Genomic DNA, 16,173 nt, shown 5'->3' with positions numbered 1-16,173 from the left:
AGGCTAAAATATTGAGCGGTGTTAATTTTATCCGATTTTTTAGGTTACACTGTTATTTTTTCCCACTAGTATATATAGAATACTACATGCGTGGCCGGTAGATACCATTTATCTTACAAAGAGTTTTTTTTAAACGTATCTAACGAGCGAAAGCGAGTTGTATACGTTTTTAAACAACGAGTTGTAAGAGAAATGTATCTAACAGACACGAATATAGTATTTTATTTCTTACATATCTTAAAATTTAAAGGCAAGTACAAAATAAATTCAAACGTCTTTTCAACTAAAACTTATTCACGGCCCTTATTAACGTAAGTGCATTAGGTAGGTATGCATTTAAGGTGATCCAAGGGCTAAGATCGCTTCGTTAAACGGGTCCCAGGTTATCACCTAAGAGCAGCCAGTCGTGTGGCTTTAAATTGTTATCACACATATATGTTAACAGAACTTGTTATTAAAAGTAACTAATGGTCTTCTCACCAAATATATACTTCATATATACTGAGGGCGGGGCGTAGCCCAGTGGTAAAGCGCTCGCTTGATGCGCGGTCAGTTTACGATCGATGCCCGTCGGCGGGCCCATTGGGCTATTTCTCGTTCCAGCCATTGCACCACGAGTAGTATATCAAAGGCCGGGGTATGTGCTATCCTGGCTGTGAGATGGTTCATATAAAATATCCCTTGCTACTAATGGAAAAAAAGTATCGGGTTTCCTCTCTGAGACTACATGTCAAAATTACCAAATGTTTGACATCCAATAACGGATGATTAAATCAATGAGCTCTAGTGGCGTCGTTAAACAAAATAAACTTTGATTTTTATAACAAAATGGATAATAGTGCATGATCCACATAACTAGTTTTCTCCTCTCTCCCTCTGTCCCTCTTCTGCCCTCACCCTCATTCACTTTCCCTTTTCTCTCTATCTATGTCTGTGTATCTGCCTGTGTGTGTCTCTCTCTCTCTCTCTCTCTCTCTCTCTCTCTCTCTCTCTCTCTCTCTCTCTCTCTCTCTCTCTCTCTATATATATATATATATATATATATATATATATATATATATATATATCCCTCCCTCTATGGCGCCCGTGTGTGTTTCGACACGTGTATATACGTGCATGAGCACACATGTTTTTGTATAAATATGGGTCTATATACTTGATATATGTTATCAAATATGTATATAAATTAAACACGTTACACTTACTTTTTTGCGAGGACAACGGCAGCAAGTGTTGTAAACAGGATCAGCTTAATCATCTTGTGTGTGGAGACCTACAAACAAGAGAAGTCGGTCTAGTAACCACACTGACCCATCCTAGCGGTATATTCTTCGTCACACAGACACCAACTAGAGGTTGTCGTAACTACATCCTTGTTGGCATACAGATTTACAGGTAAATGTCGCCTAGGTAACAACCGTGACAGGAAAAACATTTAATACTGGACTTTTACGCACCGCGAGACAAGAATCGCTGACAGAATTAAAACAAGACGTAGTTCAGACACGTAGTTTCGGGACAACTGGTCCATACCTGGTTGAGGGAGGAGGGAGGTGTGGGGTGGGGAGGGGGGAGAGATGACGGGCCCTTCTTACTTAAAACGATTTTTGTATAAATGGAGAAGACTATATGTATCGCTGTGCCTTGATTCAGTTTTGCTGCCCCCCTCATTATTTTAGACCAGGTTCGGCCCTAGACTGCAGCAAATGATATATGTATAGTGCCAACGTGATCGCTTATTACAACTGATGACGCAAAACATCAGCCGGCGGTCATTAATAAAATACAGTAGAACCTTTGTTAAGCAGTCACCACTGGCAGTATAAAAAAGTGGTCTTTTAAAGTGACAGACCCTAGTTTCTAAAAACGCACGTTTGTCTAAGAAGTAATCGTCATCGAGACAAGCTTTAATTATTTTTAGACGGTATTTGCCTATTTAAACATAACAGACTTTAGCTTCTCTCTGTTATAACCTTATCCAAATGTGTGTTAGACGTTTGTAGATTAACTAAACTTAGTGTTCATTTTAACGCGTCTGCGCTTTTAAGACAGGCGGCCGTTTAATACAAGTCAAGTTTATATTATATGAGATCATTTAGGAGAATACAAATGTGGCGTCTTAACACAGATTGTTGCTTAATACGGGTGGCCGGTAGAGCGGGTTTGACTATAGTTACAAGTGTGTAACATCACTGTACAATGTACCGCCTAAAGCAATTGTTTTATTGCCACATTTAGTGCAGTACGATGGAAACACAAGCAACACAGCATAAATTAAGAAACATAAAAAATTCCTTTATAAACAGTGTACACTTAAGATTCAGACACATCCATCCTGGACTTAGTCTCTAACATTACAAGTCACCTAGTCCAAGGCAGAAAGGGGAGGGGTAAGTTTATGATGTGCAGAATTTTGAGTAAAATTTAGTAATTTCCAAATGTTCATGTCCGGACGTAAAATTAAGGCCCAAAATGTTTGAATGCCCTGCTATACGGTTTGAAGGTGAATTTGAACAACTAAGACGGGCCGCCAATATTCGGGGCTCCCAACCCCGACCTTGCTATATGATCTGGGACAATAAATATTTATTTTTAAAAAAAGAAGAAAAAAAAAGAAAAGAAGACAAACAGTCCACAAAACATGAACATAATTTTAGAAAGAATGTCTATACGTGTAAAGTTCAATAACGCCCTCACACCGGGAAAAGATTTGTCTATAGGATTTGATTTGGTAGTGAATACCCTATTTGAGTGGGGTAACATACTTTTTTTTATTAACGATTTATTGCCCCAAGAACATAGGCAGTGAACAGGTTGGGGACCCGTGGTCACTGCCTTACAAAGTACATATTTAAACAATAGTATCTAAACAAAATATGCTATTTAAATATGTTAATGCTTTCTATGATATTTATAAGACAGAAAGGGCGAGAGAGAGAGAGAGAGAGAGAGAGAGAGAGAGAGAGAGAGAGAGAGAGAGAGAGAGAGAGAGAGAGAGAGAGAGAGAGAGAGAGAGAGAGAGAGAGAGAGAGAGAGAGAGGGTGCAACAGCAGTAGATAAGTGTAAAGAAGTTGTGGGGATATTGATAGTAACATACTTTTCTAGAACAAAGACTTTATGTATGAAGTTAATGAATGCGAACATTCTCTGTCGCAGTGTTAATAATTTAAGCCGCTCACGATATTATGTTTGAAATTTAAAAACAATACATAACGATCTAGTATATACCAAAGAGTAAACATGATTTAACCTTCGACCCGGTCTTCATACCCCTTATATATAACAATCATTTGGAGATACACAAACAGAAACCAACACATTTGTGTTTGTTTTTGGTTTTATTAAGTACTTAAAAGTCATAAATAGTCACGATCCACACCACAAAGTTTTCTCTGTGGACGGAAAATCAACATGCGTTCGTCTATATTTGGCATATGGCTTCTTTGATAGTGCCAAGTTACCAGAATGATCAGAGGACTTATTAAAATCGTAAAACATGAGTTTGACATGCAGTTAGAGATGTATCTCTGTAGTTAAGAAACAATAATGTATAATAACAACCAACTGATATGGCTGAAGTATCGTCAAGGTTTATAATGTCGGTTAAGTCAGATAATCTCTCTGTACCCATATAGGTTGAACTACACCAAATAAAACCCCATAGGTGATAATGTTAACGTATACAAATATTAAAGGGATTCTAGATTGCGGTAGCCCCACTCCCAAGGATAGTGATATTCAATGTTGGGCTAGTAAATAATTACTATTGCAATGCCCGATAGCTAATGAAATTATTGTGGGATTTTTGTTTTGGTCAAATGTTGCAGTTAAGTCTATTTTGTAAATATGAACATCCTGACCCCACCCACCCTCAAATGTGAAGTTTTTAAGCTCTATCTCCCTCTTTAGGTGATATATCTGATTATTGCTATTATTTAGTAAAATTGTATTAACTAAACGTAAAGTAGGGCTAGTGAATTTTTAATCGTGGCTAGTAAATGTTTAAATCACTGATCCCATGGCTAGTGGATTAATTTTATTTTTTTATAGATGCCCTGATATTATGTACAATATTATATCAACCAAATTGTGATCCATGGGGATGGATAAACAACCACTCCCTCAAAGTATTAACTGAAGTAAGTGGAACATTTCAGGCTATTCACGACTATTGTTTTTATATGGTCGAACCCAAGCTTGAATAGATTTTAAACAGAAAAAGCAATTGCTAACGTTCTACTGTGACGCCATTCTTCTTCTTTAAAAAAAACCCCACCAAGAAACAGAAAAAAAAAAAAAAAAAAAAAAAAAAAAAAAACAAGAAAGAAAAGAAAAAAAAACAACAAGAAAAAACTTAACAAAGTCGCCACCTGGAGTTTGAAGTATTAAAACTCTACTTCGTGTGGTCCGCCAAGAGAAGCCACTCTCATGAATAAATACACTATAGCCCACAAACGTAAAAATAACCAAGTAACAAAATAAAATAACATAACATAAAATAAAATAAAATGCAATAAACAGCTTAACATTTTACGCCATGGAACAAGAAAATATCTGCAGTCTGTTTAATATCTACGTACTTGTTAAACCGGTCAATGCATTTTTGGATCACGTTATATCGTAGTAAAGCAACGATATTATATGCTTCGCGACACTAATTGGGCGAAAATGCATTTCAGGACAAACTAGGACTGCTTTGGAAAAGGTTACCGGCCTCGTGCTTATCTTTAATTAAGGTTCAAGCACGCTGTTCTGGACACACACAACTCAGCTATCTGGGCTGTCTGTCCAGGACAGTGAGTTAGTTGTTAGTTGTTAGTGAGAGAGAAGAGTGTGTAGTGGTCTTACACCTACCCATTGGGTCCTTAAAACTCGCTCTGGGTGGAAGCCGGTACCAGACTGCGAACCCTGTACCTACTAGCCTTATGTCCGATGCTTTAACCACGACACCACCGGGGCCGATCCTTTTTTTATAAAAAATAATTATATTCAATAACTAATAATAACATTAACTCTGTTATTTGTTTTACCATCAGTGCATTTCATTTGGGGTAATTATTTCTGAGCATCTTTGCCTTTAGTAAGACTGTTTAGTACTACAAACCTGTTTACCGGACCTCAATCCTAATGCTAGTCTCAGACTACCAACTGCCAGCAGAAAGTTGGCCAACATTTTGCTGTCACGACTTCTACGACTGTGCAGTTGCTAGTGTGAGCGCTCTTACAACTCGAAGGAAGGACATGTTTTATTTAACTACACACCCATCTTACAACTCGATTCTCGTCGTCTAACCCATTAGTTGTTAATCTGAGCGGACCCGTCGTAAGTCGGAGGAAATTGCAACGCAACCGTCGAGTTGGCCAACCGTCTGCTGGCAGTTGGTATACTGACACTAGCATTATTCTAATCTAAATTAGCATTGTTAATATTTCAACCACTAAAACTAGCAAATTACTCATACCCAGATAATTCAAAGAGACTGGGCAATATGTGGATAAAAAAAAAACAATGCTATGTTTGATCGAATGTCAGTCAACATATGAGGTTAAATTGGAATATTTTTAATTTGCTACGTCTTTAGCATTTTATTTTAGATTATGGTAGTGTACACGTTCCTAGACTACGATAATTTTATTTTTAATAATATAACTTAATAAAAAATAAAATTATTTCAACTTACCAGAAAAAGTTACCAGACAAAATAATTACTAGTATTCAGTAACGTATAATCGTGTGTATTTATAGCTTTGACGGGTAAAAACAAAAGTGTATAGAAGTGTTTATACCACGTAAAATAACAGAGAATGTGTTACATATGAGATTGCAGTTAAGATAGCGATCCATCCGTCTAACTGTGCAATGAAACTGAGCTGACAACACATTTCATTCTCACATATACGTGTAACATAGAGTAACAGCTATTTTATCAATCGGTTTGAATGTAATGTAAGCACACAGATGAAGAGGTGTAAAAAAACAACCCCCAAAACCCCAACAAAACACCCCCCCCCCCAAAAAACCCCCCAAAAAAAAAAACAAAACAACAACAAAAAAACAACAACACTTTTTTTCCTTCAATAAAAAGAAACACTGAAACAATTGAAAGAAACTAAATCTCTCCACCCAAAAAACTTCCCCAAAACCCCCACCTTCTCACCTATCCATAAAAATTCCAACCAACCAAAAAAATAAACAATTACATCCAAACCGGACGTTTTTAACAGCCACTTTTTAAATACATGTGCACCATTACAAAACAGAATCTCTCTAAACCGGATATCCATTAAAACCGGCCTCGTTACTTTCTACTCGTAAGTGTCCGGTTTAGAGGAGTTTCACTATACACATATGACCTCATAACAAAAATAATTTCCAAAATATCAATTCCATCATGAAGGCAGTCTTACCTTATGTTCCACCATTCACCCTTAGTTCTCTTCCTACGCCTGTGTTGACTTTGTTTATATATCGTTTATCCCGGATGTTGTGATGTAAAGAAAACAGGTAAGCATGTGATCCAGGATGTCATCGCTACCTACTGACAGAGGCTAGGATGCCGCGGAGAAGATGTGACGCCAGTGCGCTTGGTAACCCGCGCATTACAATGTCAGATGAATAATAATTATTGTCAAAACTAAAATAATACATTTATTAGGCTGACTCTATGTTAATCTGGATAGGGCGTTAGCACTTGATTCCCGCCGTCCCTAGACTTTATGATGACACCACATCTAGTTTTTACATGTTTTCCCGGAAACAGATACACATCTCAAAGTTAAAAAAGAAAGAAAAAAGACTGGCGACTGGTTGCGTTACGCTATCATTCTATTTATTACTGTAAAGAATATCTAGGGTACCAGTTACGTGCAAGCACTGTGTAAATTAGACATCAATAAAAGTACACTTGCAGGTAGATTAATTTTAGATATGGATAATAAATTCGTACTAGTGTTTAAATATTCAACAGTGAAGTTCAGAAACCTTTGTTTTTAATGTTTAAGCACCAACCCGTCGGGCTACTGGATTTGTGTTTGTTATTCACCCAATTTTTAAAAAACCCCACTAGCCTCGGGCTAGACAATTTTTCGAAGTTTGGCAATGGCAAAACAGAAAACAAATGAGAGTTGTTTCCCTTTTTGACCCCCTCGAAGTAATTTGTTTTTGTAGAATGACGTCACATGTAAAGTAACGTCTGTATGGTCTGCTGTGTGAAAGCAATTGTTGTGAGATGTCAGAATATAGTTTTGAGTAGGAAATAAAGATAAAACGTGACCAACATGATTATTATCGAGGCCAGCATGATTGCACTGACTCTCGATTTTTCCATTTATATCGCCGTTGCCCTCACCTCCACCACCACCATTATCATCATCATCATCATCATCATCATCATCATCATCATCATCATTGTCGTGGTGGTCTTCATTGAAAAAAGAAACCCTCTTAACCTTTTCATTAGTAGCAATAGTAAACAATATTTTATAAAAAAAATTCACATATCGGTGATAAGGATTGTACTACACCATTTATATTCTTGGACATCTATTATATAAATGTGAAAGTGAATGTGCAAATAATTGTATTATTTTCTAAATATTACAAACATTGCAAGGGTTACATGCAATTAATTTATGATGAACATGTTGAACAGTTTTATTTGTTCAAGAATCTTCAGCCAGTTGGGAAACTAAAATAGAGCAAGGGCCACACTTACATAAAATACTAAAATTTGTACTGAATTTTCTTGCCCACTGGACTGAATTAGTCAGTTTTAATTTTGCATGGAGCTAGATAAATCTGAATGACTACATGGCTAGATGATGTTACATAAGCCCTTATGGAACTACTTTTCAGCGGTGATAACTCGACTTATTAGCGAAGTTGCCAATTCGTGTTGTATTACTTTTATTTAAAGAAATATGTTAATGAATTAAAATTCAACACTTTATGGTGAAATTGTTAACTGTCTTGCGTTTTCATATAACTGAGGACTATTTTTGACACGTACGGTTCATTGAGTTTGCAATCAATGGTCACTGTGGGTCAAGAATAAAATTTTGCTTTTAGTTTGCAAATGTTTTGCTTTTGGAATTAAGGAGGCAAGAAAAATAATCAAACACATTTGTGAGGTATAGATACGGCAATTCCAACACGTGGAACATAATGGGTTTTTGTTCTAAAAAAAACCTCTTCGGTAAACCTCGGCCCTATCCCTCCCCCAAAAAACAACAAACAACACACACACACACACACACACACACACACACACACACACACACACACCACACCCCCCAGCAAACCCCACCCTAAGACAAACAACCTAAACAAACAAAACACAACTCCCCCCCAACCCCTCTCCCAGACACACACACAACAACAACAACAACAACAACAACAACAACAAAACAACAAAAACAAAAACAAATGTGTCCATTGTATCTATTTCTCACAACAATGATATATTCTACTCGTATAAGGATCCACATCAACCAAACACATTTCCAAGTGGACTATATTAAGCTGTATTGAGATGATCCATAGCGGAAGGATAATAACGGATTATTGCCTGAAGTAGTGACTGAACCTAAAGAATGTGGACCAGTCTACGAAAGGGATTTGGCCACAGACCACAAATAATTTCGCTGTATGTTTCAATATAGCGTTAGTGGCTATAACATTTTTATTAATATCAGGCAGGCCCGTACCTTTGCCTGCCTGGGGGACACATACCCTGAAAAGGACAACCCCTGTTGTCCAGCTCTTTCTCCCAGCATATTGGTTTAAACAAACACACCCTCTAAACTTGGCCGGAGTACACCCATTTTACACAAAAAGCACTATTGTTGCATGAGCCGGAATTACCACAAACAAGTCTTCAATGTCAACAAGTTACACATGTTTACAAACTACATGCTCTCCCCTGTCACTTCAGTCAAATAGTTGCCACTTCATAGCTGTGTGCCATGAAATAATCACAGTCAAACAGCAGACTACTTGCGCGGACAAATTTCCGAATCAAATGGGAAAATAACTATAATCTGAGGCCATTTGTCTTACAGACGGCTGAATGTCAGGCGGGCGCAATAACAATAAACAATAAAAGTCAAATGTGAAAACTAGAATGACAAAGCTATGACATCTCATATATCAGTAAAAACATAAACCAATCCACATAAGCCCATTTTATTTAGTTCATATTGCATAATTACAATATTATTATTATTATTATTATTTTACAAATTTCTATTTTGTTTTCGTGTCACAAGATGAACATATATATGTGAAGTTTAAAGATTGTCACTTGGTAAAAAAATGTATACAAAATATTAAAACAATTCATGAACGGATTCGAACGTTATTAACCTGAAAATAACGTTTACATTGCATTGTTGTCAGATGCGTGGATCCAAGAAATGGAAGGTTGTAAGACTCACGTAACGAACACTCACATCAAATAGGCAGCTAGAATTTGTTTTTGTTAAATCAAGATTGAAATTGACCTTCACCTTGTTTTGACATCAGTTAGGGGCCTGGTGGTTTAAAGGTTTTTTTTAATTATTTAACGACACCACTAGAGAACATTGATTTATTAATCATAGGCTATTGGATGTCAAACATTTCGACATATAGTCTTAGAGAGGAAACCCGCTACATTTTCCCCATTAGTAGCAAGGGATCTTTTGTATGCACCACCCCACAGACAGGATAGCACATACCACGGCTTTTGATAATAATATACCAGTCGTGGTGCACTGGCTAGAACGAGAAATAGTCCATAGGGATCAATCCTAGACCGAACGCGCATCAGGCGAATGCTTTATCACTCGGCTACATCCCGTCCCTTGTGTAAGAAGTGATTATTTATTCAAAACGTAGCTGGCAGCAAAACGTGATCACTCTTGGCTACTGTGTAAATGTCACTTTAACATTTTACGCATGTCTCGGCAACCGGTGTTGAACAACATCCTGCAACATGTCCGGGAAGTAAAACAGTCGTGTATCTGCGGTCACCAATCAAATGTGGCGGCGCGTTCACCTCTTAAATTAACGACAGTACCACTAGAGCACGTTGATTTATAGATCATCGGCTACTGGATGTCAAACATTTGGTAATTCGGACTTATAGTCTTATAGAGAAAACCCGCCAAATGTTTCCGTTAGTAGCAAGAGATCTCTTATATGCACCATCCCACAGACAGGATAGCACATACCACGGCCTTTGATATACCAGTCGTGGTGCACAGGCGGGAATGAGAAATAAAGCAATAGGTCCATCAACGGGGATCGATCCCAAAACCGCCAGATTTTTCCGTTAGTAGTAAGAGATCTTTTATATGCATCATCCCACAACAGACAGGACAGCAGATACCACGGCCTTTGATATACCAGTGCATATAAAATATACCTTGCTCTTACCACAAAGGATCTTTTATCTGTGCCTTTCGATAGACATCGAGACACTTATTGAAATCGCGGTACTGGTTTAGATAACGAAACATAATAATAACAATAAAAAAAATAACCACAAAAAGAAAAACAAAAAACAACAACTCCAAAACAAAACAATAAACAACCACCAAAAACTGGTCCCACCAACTGGGATAGATCCTAGGAACTATATCACATCAATGAGCTTCATCGTGATCCATAATAATAAAGAAACCAAAAAGTTTTAGCTTGTTTAAAGGCACCACTAGAACACATTGATTCATTAATCATCGGCTATTGGATGTAAAATATTTGGTAATTTTGACATATAGTCATTAGAGGAAACCCGCTACATTTTGTTTTCTAATGCAGCAAGGGATCTTTTATATGCACTTTCCCACAGACAGAATAGCACATACCACCGCCTTTGATATACCAGTCGTGGTGCACAGGCGGGAATGAGAAATAAACCGATGGGCCCATCAACGGGGATCGATCCCAAACCGACTTCACATCAAGCGAGCGCTTTACCACTGGGCTGCGTCTCGACCCCTTAATAATAAAGAAAGACACATTACAACAGATCTACGAAGACAATTTAATTTTATACGGAAGCCGTCTAATTTCTGACTTCACAAAACAACACTACCTAACAAGGGGATGCAAGAAAGAAAGAAATATTGTATTTAATGACGCACTCAACACATTTTATTTACGGTTATATGGCGTCAGAAATATGGTTAAGGACCACACAGATATTGAGAGAGAAAACCCGGTGTCGCCACTTCATGGGCTACTCTTTTCGATTAGCAGCAAGGGATCTTTTATATGCACAATCCCACCGATAGGGTAGTACATACCACGACCTTTGATATACCAGTCGTGGTGCACTGGCTGGAACGAGAAATAGCCCAATAGGCCCAGCGAGCGCTTTACCACTGGGCTACGTCCCGCCCCCAAAAAGAAGTATTTCACACAGACAAAAAAACCCACCTGTCTCTAATATATCAGAACCCTTGACACAGAACCGAATAACGGACAAGATGTTTTCTGTTATTACGACTCAGAAACAGTCAATATTAATTTATTTCAACATGACAGGCTCATCCAGTTGGTCAACTTTGTTATCTTATTGAGGTTACAAACACGAGATAGTATCCAACGACAAGTACCTGTTTACCTTTAGTAAATGTGTTTTACAGAGTTACGTGCGTTTCTCTCTGTTAGTTGAAGGCGGAACGTAGCCAAGCGGTAAAGCGCTCAATTGATGCGCGGTCGATTTGGGATCGATCCCTGTCGGTGGGTCCATTGGGCTATTTCTCATTCCAGCCTTTGCTCCAAGACTCGTATATCAAAGGCTGTGGTATATGCTATCCTGTCTGAGAGAAAGTGCATATAAAATATATCTTACTGCATTATAAAACAAATGTAACGTGTTTCCTATGATGACTATATGTCAGAATTACCAAATGTTTGACATCCAATAGCCGATGATTAATTAATGTGCTCTAGTGGTGTTAAACAAAACAAAGTTTTATATACACGGCCGCAGTTTATATTGCCACTTCTGCGTTAAGTAACAAAAATTGCAGTCTCCATTACCGTTTTATTTAAAGAATTCATCTTTGTACGCAATATTTAGCACAAAGTATGTTTGGTAGTCGACTGAGCCTGGTATATCAAAGGCCGTGGTATGTGTTATCCTGTCTGTGGGATGGTGCATATAAAAGATCTCTTGCTTCCTCTCTCAATATCTGTGTGGTCCTTAACCATATGTCCGACGCCATATAACCGTAAATAAAATGTGTTGAGTGTGTCGTTAAATAAAACATTTCCTTCCTTCCTTCCATAAACGAATAAACAACTTTAATCCATTACTTTCAGAATACTTGGAAAAAACATACGGATACTTTTAGTCCCTACCGTTCATTTTGCGGAACATGCATATATTAATAAAATGTTTGTTTTTGTTTAACGACACCGCTAGAGCACACTGACTGATTAATAATCGGCTGTTGGATGTCAGACATTTAATAATTCTGGGCCCAATTTCACAAAACATCGTAAGCCTAGCTTTGCACGTAAACGTAAATCTACGACTAAACCACAATTCTTATTACTATTTATAGTTCAACAAATATCGTCAGAAGAACACATATTTCATTTTCTTTTGTCTTTAAATTACTCCAGCTTCCGTAATGATGTAATTTTCTTCGTGAAATTGATGTCAAACACGTGCAAAAGCACGACCGGTATAACTGCTATTAGCAGACGTAAACTTACGATAATTGGTGAAATGGGCCCCTGATATTTAGTCTTAGCGAGGAAATCCCAATAGTTTTCTATTAGCAGCACATACCACGGCCTTTGATAAACCAGCCATGGTGCACTGGTTGGAGGGGGGGGGGGAGAGTAATAGGGGGAAGTCCAGTCAAACAATGGTTCCTACGACTAGAGCACCTCAGGCGAGCTCTCTACCGACTGACGTAGATCCCGTCCCCTGCATATATACTCTTCAAAAAGAGTAGGGGAACCTTAAATATTAATGTTAATATCAACTATTAGGCGTTTTGACCACAGACATCCTAGTAAAGAACGTTCAGGTCTGTTTATCAACACACCGAAACACATTCCATAGTTTGCACAGGCATCAGGCAGTTTCCCCGTACACGTGCGTGGGGTGTCATTCTCCAATTTGACAATTTCCAGGAAGGTCCATTAATCACTGTGGAACATTATTTCTGTTAATCTTTTCCATTCTGTTGATAATACAGTTGCTATTGTTTTGTTTTTAGTCATTTTTTGTTGTTTGAATTTGCGATTTACTGATAAAAAACGTCAACTTTCAAATTTCACTTCTGACCTCGATCGTCATTCAAGATCTTTGGTGGTCATAAAACCTACCGTAATACTGAACTGCCGGTTGTAATGTTTGTCCAATTAACTCACTATTATCATATAACCATTCCCCACCGCTAATATACCTTACAATTTTGGCAGTTGTAAATTCTTGTTAAGAGTTCCCCTACTTTTTGTGAAGAGTATATATATATATTATTTAGTTTTCTCTACAGTTTTATATCGTAACATTATTTTTAGTTTCATGTAACAAAATGTTTTAGATGTCCAATAAGTCTATTTATGCTAGGTGGCACTATATTTTATGTTTGTTTTGTATAATTTTATGTATATTGTCATTTGACACTTTAATAAACAATTAAATCATCATATTAAAGTAACACTAATTGCTTTAAATCAGGACAGTAAAATTGTAATCGTAGCCTTCGCCGATGTCCGAACAACCGTATTTCGTTGTCTCAATAAGGTAACCGGTTCAACGTTCGTGTTACAGGCTTCCACCGTGGACGGTACCCCAGCAACCCAATCGGGTAGCAACAATGACGCTAAGACCTGCCATCTTGATAAGTGTGCAATGTCAGCGTTCAGTGGGACAACCCCTGAGGTCTCTCGACGGGTGATATCTGGGTAAGAAGGCCGAACCAAGGGATATATAAGGCATCGCTGGGACAGAGCGTGCGAGTCTCTACCCATTCAGGTAAAGGTAAGGTGTCCAGATTATTTATTTTGAAAATTTAATTTAATTTAATTTAATTATGACTTTCGTGTATTTACATCGTACTTGGTTCCAATATATTACAAACTTTCGTCTGTCATTCATAGACACACTTAGCAGTCATATTTCCGTATTATGATTATTAATCAATTTTAATTATTTTTCCTTTAACTGAAATGTGTTATATGGTATCGTTTTAACACTTCAACGGAAATCTCTAATCCGCCCCACCCTCTTACGAATTTTTTTTTGCAAATAATTTTAGTTTGGTTTGATGTAAGAAAACAGAAACAGTGTTTTGGCAATAAAACAAAATACAATTTTTGTGTGCAATTTAGAAAACAATCGGCTCAGAAATAAATAACTTGTAGTAAAGTCCATAGTATGAAAAAAAAGCTTTCCATGTGGGAAGGACTTTTGATTAATTACTAACGAAACATTAAACCGTTGAGAATCGTCTTGTGTAGTTTAGCGATCACAAAATAATGTATACCTACAGAAGAACAATTGTTTTCAAGCATTTGCATCAATATATTTTTACTCATATACTATTCCTTATATTAACTAGCCAATCGTATTATACTAAAACAGATATCTACAAGAACGATGTCATGGTTTTATGACGTGTTCACTGATGTGAATCTCAGCAGGTCTTTTTGTTTTTCATTGCAAACGTCTAATAAAATTTTGTGGAACACTGCCTTTAATGGTTCATTAAGTTTCCGTTTGTTAAGACGAGTTGTCTCTGTCGTTGAAATAGCTCGAGTGTCCTAAGTGTCCAGTAGAATATAGAAAATAAATTTTTTAACCATGATATTGGTGACGAATTTCACTATTTATCCATGTGTACGTTTTTTTGCAAACTCTCGTAAATCATTGTTAAAACCATATTACTATATTAAACCTATCATGCTTATTTTTAAACATTTAATGACAAATAATAAAATAAGTGTTCTTAAGAAATTGTGTAATTTAATACGAGAAATTACGGACAAATGCCATAAACCCTAAAGAACAACAGAAAAGCATTTTGGATAATTATGTTTGAGTGTATTATTTATTTATTATTAGAATTAATAACTCATTTATATTGTGTATATAGTGTTCACATACGTGTCTTTAATATACTATATATCATACAGGTACTACTTGCATTACTTGTATATATTATCACTATTTTGTCAAAATAATGCGAGTATGTAATTAGCAAATTACCATATTATCTCCTGTAAACCCCATCTTGTCACTGTATTATATCGTGTATTGCATGAACCTCATATGCCGTTGTGTAACGGCCTGAGTCGTAATAAAGTTTTAGTTTCTGTATAACAGTATAATTCTGTTAATAGGCCACTTTCAGTGTACGCTGTCTTTCGTGTGGCGTGTGTGTGGTCGAATTTTTTTATGCGTTCTTTTTATGCGATCCGTTTCAGTACGGCGCCTGGACGGCTCGGTGTATCCATGTGCGTGGTTTTGGAGCAACGTGGGCGCTGTATAGGCGTGGAACGCGGAAAAAGGATTCATTAAATAAATCGATTCTCTGGTGATCACTAGCAGTGGGGAGGGGGCAGGGGGGTACGTAGCCCTGTAGCACAGCGCTCGCTCGATACGCTGTCGGTGTGGGATAGATCCCCGTCGGTGGGACAATGGGGCTATTTCTCGTTCCAGCCAGTATTCCAAAACTGGTGTAACAAAGGCCGTGGTATGTACTATTCTGTCTGTGGGATGGTGCATGTAAAAGATCCCTTGCTGCTAATCGAAAAGAGTAGCCCATGAAGTGGCAATCTAATTAAAATTAGCTCCACTATTACATGTGGATCTAACAGCAGCCCGTTGGAGCTCATGTCCAGCTGACCTTTCATTCGACCAATCAAAACCTTACTTGCAAAATCATGCCAGTGATTTGAAAAGAATTTGAAAACAATCGGGATTATGCCGAGGATATACGAAATAATTCGGGTGAATTACGAAGTATGCCGGAAACTAATTGCAATATAAAATTTTATATAAAATTATTTTCAAGACGAAAACATAAACCGTGATGGTATGCCATAAAAAGTTCGCCTATTGCATAAATAGTCTCGTCCGATATTTTTAGAATTTGTATGCTTCCGAATAACGCTATAAAAGGAGAAGTGTAATTGGTCGATATTTAAATTGTTATTTATGG

Source organism: Gigantopelta aegis, unplaced genomic scaffold (genome assembly GCF_016097555.1).
Source record: "Gigantopelta aegis isolate Gae_Host unplaced genomic scaffold, Gae_host_genome scaffold1924, whole genome shotgun sequence".
In the NCBI taxonomy this organism is placed as follows: Eukaryota; Metazoa; Mollusca; class Gastropoda; order Neomphalida; family Peltospiridae; genus Gigantopelta; species Gigantopelta aegis.
The sequence above is the reverse complement of the archived record's forward strand: the minus strand, read 5'-3'. Positions refer to the sequence as shown.